We start from the raw sequence: 8463 nt of genomic DNA, 5'->3' as shown, positions 1-8463 counted from the left end.
TCCGGCCTCTCCCCTCCTACTTTGGGCTTCTTGCACTCATAAGCCTTGTGACAAGTGTCTCAACAATTGAAACACTTAAGTGTCCTTCTTACATTCCCAAGAGAAGTGTCCTATATTCCTGCACATCTAACATGCGTTTGACCTTATCCTACACTCTCCCGGGCGTTTCTTTCCGCATTTTTTACAAACAGTAACCTCATCCGTTTTCATTTTTTTCTTGGGTGGCTCATCACTTTCAGTATCTGTCTTCTTGGAGATTTGCTTTTGTCCTTTCTTCTCAATCTATTCCTCATCCTCATTGCCAATATCATTATACACAATCTCAGCTAGATCCACAGCAGAGTCAAAAGTGGCAGCTTGCTAGCATAGTCAAAAGTGGCAGGCTTGCTGGCCCTACATAGGTTTTTACTCGCTAGGGTATCCCCTTTACATAGCATCTGATCCTCTTAACTTCAGTGTTAACCATATCAGGCACCAGTCTCGCCATACGATTAAAAACTCAGTAATGTACTGGGTGAGTCTTCTTCCCCACCTTCAAGGAACTTTAACTCTACCCTATCAACTTCTGCCCCAACATAGAATCGTTTCATCACTAAATCTTTTAAGTCTTCCTATCTCATAGCTTCAAGTTCTCTTTTAGTCTTTCTCTGCACTATGGTTTCCCAACCGAAAGAGAGCATCATCAATAAATGACTGAGTGGCAAAGCCAACTATTTGATTGGGACGGCATTCACTAATCCTGATTACTTTGTCCATAGCAGACACGTATTGTAATGTGGCTACTGCATCTTCTAAACCAGTCAACTTTAGTGGGTCGTCCAAGTTAGGGGTATTCAGAAATATCCGAATCCAAAAATCCGAAATATCAGAAAATTCGGATATCTGAAAATTCGGATTCGGATGGCAATTCTGAGATATTTCGGATATCCGAACTATTCGATATATTACATTTGTATTTATTTTATTTTATTTTATTTTATATACAACTCAAACCCTAATTCCTATTTTAAAAGTTACCATGCTCCCTCTCAACCTTCATCCTGCTCCCTCCCAGCCTCCATCACTGTTTTTCTTCTTTTCTTCTATTTATGCTAGAAGTCAAAGACCAAACACCAACTCTCTCTCAACGTCTCTCAACGTCATATCACTTCATCCCAGCACTGGCAACGCCGCAGTAGCTCGCCTCCACCTCCTCTTCGTCTCACACTCTCACCGGTCTCTAGCGTCCTGCACGCCGGCCATCCATCACCGCCCTCGTCTCACCATCATCACCACTTCCCTCATCAATTGTGTGTTATTTGATTGTTTGTTTGTACTTAGAAAAATTTGTGTTTACTTTGTTGGATGGAAAACTTAAATTCTTGAGATGATGTACTTTGAAAAATTTGTGTTTACTTTGTTGGATGGAAAACTTAAATTCTTGAGATGTTGTACTTTGAAAAATTTGTGTTTACTTTTTGTTTTTATTTTTATTTGATATCCGATTCATTATCTGTTCAGATATCTGAAATTTCGGATTCAGATAGTGAAATCCACTATCCGAAGTTCGGATATCCGGTTTTGAACACCACTACCTATAGTTGCACCCATGGCTCCTCTTCTTAACCAACTCAGCTCCTACAGACTCATCATCACTTGTTTAGTGTTCTGCGTTGCTCCATTCTCACTTAACTTCTCAGACAGTTACCTTGGTGTTACCTCCACCAGACTTTTCAGAACTCTTAGTGCTCGGCGTGTTTCCTGAGGCACAACCTTGTTATATTTCTTTTGTCTTTTCTGAAAGGTGACCACGACCCATGCCTTCTGAGGCATGGCCCCGTCGTGCCCATCTGTCCAGTATTTTGTATTTTCTTGCATAGGAAAGCATGGGGGCGTGTTCAGGGAGGCATGGGGGCGTGTTTCCTTGTTTTTTAGGGTTTTCTTTCATTTTTATTTGGATTTTTTCGTTTCTTCGTTTGAGGCTTGGTTTTACCTGAAAATACATTTTAACATGTTAAGTAGCTATTTGAGCTATATTATTTGATGAAAGTTGCGGTTTTTAGAGATAACTTGATGCTAAAAAGATGTTTACTTTTATATACATCAGTAACCAAACATGTCAATGGAGTGGTAATGATCCATTCCATTCCCTTGTTCATTCTATTCCCTCGCTTATTCTATTCCATTACCCCATACCAAACAGACCTTATATATTAAATCGTATCTTATTAGTAATTTTACTTGGTGACACCAAAAAGCTTCACAAAACGAGTGGGCAGGTGGTGTTGGGTAAGGGTTAAAATGGATACTAAGCCAAACATTAGCGGACATGCCTTTTCTTTTTATTTGTGGGTGGGGGTGGGATCCATCGTATCTTGTGAAAAAAAAACTTATTAGTATATATATGTGTTAAAATCCCTACTGGCCATGAGAAATTTTAACACCGACCTTTGTAGAATTTGGGGGAACGCCCTATGAAGATCGATTCTAATTATCGAAATTTACATATTTGCAAATATAACTATATAAATGTATATAAATAATTTACCCAATTTAATTTAAGTTTATCAAAAATAATATAAATACATGTTTAAGCACAAATGCCCAATCAAACTATACACAGTTTTTAAGTAAAAGTCCCAAACTCCCGGTCCAATCTACATTTAACCTAATAAAGAAAATTATGATGACGTAAGTAATATGCTGGGTGAGTTCAACGGATTAAGAACTTTAATCTTAAAAGAAAGGTACAACTTTATAGAATAATAAACCAAGTTTAAAGTTTTTTCAAATGAAGCCACTCATATTTTATTTTGTCTTAATAAGGTCACTCAACTTTCAATTTATCTAAATTTGGTCATTCAACTTTCAACTTTAACTCGATTAGATCACTCAGCGTTCAATAAATGCTCTAATACTATCTTTTTTACATAAGCGTGTTGAATAACATGTTTTATTTTCTTAATTTCTTTCAACAGAAGATGAGTTCAACTGACTCATCAAATCATATGGTTCAAAATGAACAAACTAATTTCAAATATGAATCAGTTGATCATGAGTTACTAATTAAATTGTGTGCATGCATATTATTGTAGTAAAGGATACCCGTATCTATTTGCAAATGTCCGGGCTATGATTTTATATTTACTATTTATTTGGTTTTCAATGCACAATACTCCTTGCACCCGTCAGGTTATGCCAACTATGGGCTCACAAAATTCAACATCTGATTGCAAATTGTCAAGTAATTTGATAAGAAGCATGCACGTGCAGGTTTTTTTTTATTGTAAGTTGTGGTGCAATTTGAGTAGGAACATCATGCATTATTTTTTGTTGGAAGACAAATATAGGAAGCGAAAGAGAGGGTAAAAAGAAAGAGTTAAATTGGTTTAAGGGCAAAATGATCAAAGTAAATACTCTCTATTGTTGAGATGGAAGTAATGCTCACAGACGACAAATATGAAACTGCAGACTGCTACAATCTTGAAGTGAAACTTGCTATTAATCACTCAAATATGAGTTAAAACTACACTTTCTTGCTGATCTTTGTGAGCGAAGATAAGACTTCGTTCATGTCTGGTCGATCGTCTGGATCCGCTCTAGTGCAGGATAATGCCAACTGAAGAATATGTTCTATAACACCGTGTTTTGTGGGGAAATCAGAAGCCAGTACAGGATCGACAATTTCAATCAGCTCACTGGTTTCATTTGAAAGTGCTTGTTCTATCAACTGTGGCGAAGTTCCCTCGTCTTCGGTGAGTCCTGTTGGTCTTCTTCCAGTCATAAACTCCAAAATTATCACTCCAAAGCTAAATATATCCACTTTTGTTGTCACTTTTCGCATATATGCAAACTCTGGTGGAGAAAAAAAATGAATTAGTGTGACTTTTCAGGTCAATGCAATCTAAAAGAGAGTTTGTGATTCATTACCTGGTGCCAAGTAACCAATGGTCCCTTGAACTGCTGATGTAGAAGAAACACTCCTTCCATCCGGCTGAAGAACTCCTAGAATCCGAGCGGTCCCAAAATCGCTAACATGAGCATCCCAATTTTCATCGAGAAGAATGTTAGAAGACTTTAAATCACAATGAACTATCGGGAAATCATATCCAGAATGTAAATAAACGAGCCCTCTAGAAACTGAAACCAAAACACCAACTCTCTAAGAAAGATTCCATCTTGAACGATCAATCCCAGAATCATGTATAACCGTATCAAGATTACCATTTTCCATATATTCAAGAACCACAGCCTTTAACTTTCTAATCTCCCATGCATAACCAACCACTTTCACTAGATTTCTATGCCTTAACTTTGCTAGTGTATTCATTTCTTTGTAGAAGCTCTTATCGGATTCTGTTGAAAACTCAGTGAAATTCAGATTATCCTTCCATCTGTTAGACTACCCTTGTACACCGTGCTTAAACTGCTTATACCGAGAATGTTACATTCATCGAATCCATTAGTAGCATCTTCGAGTTCTCTTCTGTCGAATCTTTTAAGAGTACACCCTTGGGCAAATTCTTGTTCTTGGTCCCTAGATTTAACTTTTGGTTTTCTAACATGGCGATAACATAAAATCCCCAAAAATAATACAAAAAATAAAGCTAGAGATCCGAGTATTGCAATAATCAAAACGACTTTTCTGGATAATTGACGTGAGCGATAGCTGCATGATTTGGTTGCATTTGCAACACACAGAAATGGATTTCCAATTAATCCGACCGCGCTAGAATTTTTGAAAATTCCCTTATCAGGAAAAATTCCTTCAAGATGATTGAAAGAGAGATTGAGGTGTTTTAATGCCAAACTGTCGGCAAAATTTTCAGGAATTGTACCATCAAATCTGTTTAGTGAAAGATCAAGTGAAGTAAGAAGAGTGAGATTCGCCATGCTTTCTGGAATCTCTCCTTCCAACTGATTTCTTGATAAATTTATGTAGGAAAGAACGGCAAGAGTAGGGAATATTTCATCGGAGACGGTACCGGAAAGTCGATTTCCTGACATATCAAGACTCTTCAGGTTTCTGCAGTTCTGGATTTTTACAGGAATACTGCCTGATAGATTATTGTTTGAGATATCAATGGCTTGCACCATCTCCATCTTCCCAAACTCACTTGGGATATTTCCTGTCAGGAAATTGTTTGAAAAATTGAGATATATCTGCATAGTCTTCATACTTGATATCACTGCCCCGGAATCGATCCTGTGAGAAAGTTGTGTGACAGGTCTATCCAAATTAACCGGTTCAATTTTGTCATACTGTCCCCAATTGACTCGTTAAACAAGTTTCCACTGAGATTCAACTTAGAGAGCATCTCGAGCTTTGACATAGAATTCAGAATCGGACTCTCAAATTTATTGTTCATCAAATAGAGTTCAGTCAACTGTTCAAGCTCAACGATTTTATCGGGAATCCGGCCTTCTAGATTATTATTTGCGATAGATAGGCTTTGAAGAGAAGAAATTTTTGAGATTTCTTCAGGAATGGAGCCTGAAAGTTGGTTTTGTCCGAGATCTAACTCTACCATAGTAGTCAAATTTCCAATTTCTGGTGGAATTGGCCCGAAAAAGGAATTATCATGACTTATCAGTGTTTTGAGATTAAAAAGTCGTCCAATTCCTGATTTCAACATCCCTGTAAGATTGTTAGAATATATATTCAATTTCACAAGACGTGAACAATTGAAGAGATCATCCGGGATTTTTCCAGACAATTTGTTGTCGCTGAGTTGAAGATATTTAAGTTTTGATAACTTTCCTAAACCTTGAGGAATTTCTCCCACCATCCTATTTGTAGTCACTTGAAAAGAAATGATCTTTGTACAGTTTGTGATGCTAATTGGAATAGACCCCTCGAGAAGATTATCGAAAAATAAGGCGGATATTATTTGTGAAGAGACCCAATGCTTGAAGGAATTGATCCGGTGAGCAAGTTAAAGCCGACTGTCAAATCACTTAAATTAACTAACCTGGTTATTGATGCAGGGATTTCCCCATAGAGGAAATTTTGCTGCAAGTAAAGATATTGTAATCTAGAGAAATTCCCAATCTCTCTAGGAATGATACCAGGAAGTTGGTTGAAACTAAGTCCAAGTTGTAGCAAAGAAGTGCAGTTACCCAAGCCATCCGGAATGATTCCACTGATGAAATTGCTATCCAGGTACAGTATCTGGAGATTTTGGAGTTTCTCCAATTCCGATGGAATTGGGCCAGAGAGGGAATTTCCCCACTAGGAAATAACTTGTAAACTGAACAAATTCCCAGTCTCTATAGGAATGATACCAGAAAGCTGGTTTTGCCTTAAGTCAAGAGTTTGGAGCTCTTTCAATTTACCAATCGAAGTTGGAGTTGAACCTTCTAAAAGGTTATTACTAGCCCAAAGATCTTGAAGATTTGGCAAATCACCGATTCTGTCAGGAATTGTACCATTAATTTTGTTGGAATCAAGACCAAGTTGTAGCAAAGAAGTGCAGTTACACAAGCTGTCCGGAATGATTCCAGTGATGGAATTGCTTCCAAGGTCTAGTGTCTGAAGATTCGGGAGTTTCCCCAGTTCGGTTGGAATCCGTCCAGAGAGGGAATTGTTGTAAAGATCGAGCGTGGAAAGCTGTGTGCAGTATCCCAGTTGGAATGGAATGTTGCCCGTGAATGAATTTTCATATAAATCAAGAAGCTGGAGGCTGGAAAGGTTACCAAGAAAGGGTGATATTTGGCCTTTGAGGTGTGCTTGTGGAACTGAAATAGAAATGACACGTTTGGTGATATTATGACATTGGATTCCCGTCCAGTTGCAGTGGTGGATGGATTCAGCATTCCAATTCAGGAGTGCACCAGTCGGGTCGTCTGTGATTAAACTCTTGAAATGTTTCAAAGTATTTGCTTCATCAGCTTCCAAGTTGGACTGAACACCGAGCACCATGAAAGCTAAAAGGATAAGGATTTTAAATGCCATTGAAGTGATGATGAGTATACATGGAAGCTGGTTATTTATATTGAAGAAAAGATTGTTCTTAATGTGTCTAATAAAAAACTTATCATACCATATGTGACTTTGTTTTAAGTCTCTTGCAAGTAAATGATACTCTACCCCAAACACACGGTTTCCCAAAGTTCTTTGACGTCCTGTTCATAATACAATAAGTTCTGTATTTTACAGCTTAGTTAAGTTATATCTAAAGAATTAAATATAAAAAATCATATTTAAACGTTATTATTATTTGTACTTTTTCAGGAGATGCTCTGAAAAGCCCAAAAAAACGGGCGAGGCTGGTGGTGGTATGTTTATCTTAATTTCGAACTGCAGATGGTGTTATGTAACGACTCAAAAGGATACAGAGCTACTAGATGTGTTCGGGTTGAAATGAGAAGAAATATCAATTTAGATGAGGCCAAAATGGGTATTGACCAAAAGAGCTCGATTGAAATGACTTGCATTAGAAACAAAAGTCGAAATGTGTTTACTTGCTATACTCAATGCCAGCTAGTGGTGAAGGGTGGATCTGGCGAGGAAAGTAATCTGACGAGTAGGTAGTAGCGACAAATAAACAATCGGTGCGGGTATGATAAGGCATTTAGACCCGTTAAAGTTAAGTGATATGTATAATAGTGATCTGTTTAACTGTTTTAGAGTTTAGATTCATTATACAATGTGAGATGTTAATTTAAATAAAGGATTCTAGCTACTTATAACTTCCTAAGCTAGGTTTTACTTTTGTTCATATCAATCCATTAATAAACTATAAACTGAGTAACGACTGCCACTCTCTGATATCACTAGTAAAACCTTTTTTTAACTATTATCTATAATAATATATCTACTTTTTCTATAACCGAGTGAATTAAATGTTTTATTGTTATGTCGTATGTTAAAGATATGTTCGTACTTTTAAAAAAAATATATTGTTATAAATGCATATGTACATGTAAGAGCGTGTTTCTGAAAAGGAAAATGAATATAAGGATGAAAAATATAAAGATTTGAATTAAATATTTGTTTTCAGATACGTAAAATATATTAAGAAAATAACAAAGGAAGAGATATGGCCTTTGAGGTGTGCTTGTGGAATTGAAATAGAAATGGCACGTTTGGTGATATATATTATGGCGTTGAATTCTAGTCCAATTGCAATGGTGGGTGGATTCAACATTCCAATACATGAGTGCACCACTCAGGTCGTCTGTGATTGAATTCTTGAAATGTTTCAAAGCACCAGGAAAGCTTAAAGGATAAGGATTTTGAACGCCACTGAATTGGTAATGAGCATACATAGAAGCTAGTTTTATATATAGTAGAATTCAGAATTTGTTTTCCCTTAGTGTGCCAAATCAAAGACTAATCATATCAAAGTGTCTCCAAGTATGATGGTCACACTCACTCCATGCACCCCACACGGCTTCCCAAAATTCAAGATACAATAAGTTCTGTATATAATTTACAACTTTGTTAAGGTATATTTAGAAAAATAAATATTATACGCATAC

General features: G+C 36.8%; 1 pseudogene across 1 annotated transcript; it reads right to left on the bottom strand.

Moving 5' to 3' along the window:
• Positions 1-3505: 3505 nt before the first annotated feature.
• Positions 3506-6976, bottom strand: LOC143636684 (uncharacterized; annotated as a pseudogene). The gene is made up of 2 exons (XR_013154286.1): positions 3910-6976; positions 3506-3834 (listed from the first exon to the last, which is right to left on the bottom strand). The product of XR_013154286.1 is annotated as an uncharacterized LOC143636684 (transcript).
• Positions 6977-8463: the final 1487 nt, after the last annotated feature.

Source organism: Bidens hawaiensis, unplaced genomic scaffold, assembly GCF_021521415.1.
Source record: "Bidens hawaiensis isolate Kalapana, Puna unplaced genomic scaffold, B.hawaiensis_p1.1 tig00008041_1, whole genome shotgun sequence".
Classification (NCBI taxonomy): domain Eukaryota; kingdom Viridiplantae; phylum Streptophyta; class Magnoliopsida; order Asterales; family Asteraceae; genus Bidens; species Bidens hawaiensis.
This window is presented reverse-complemented; position numbering and strand designations above follow the sequence as displayed.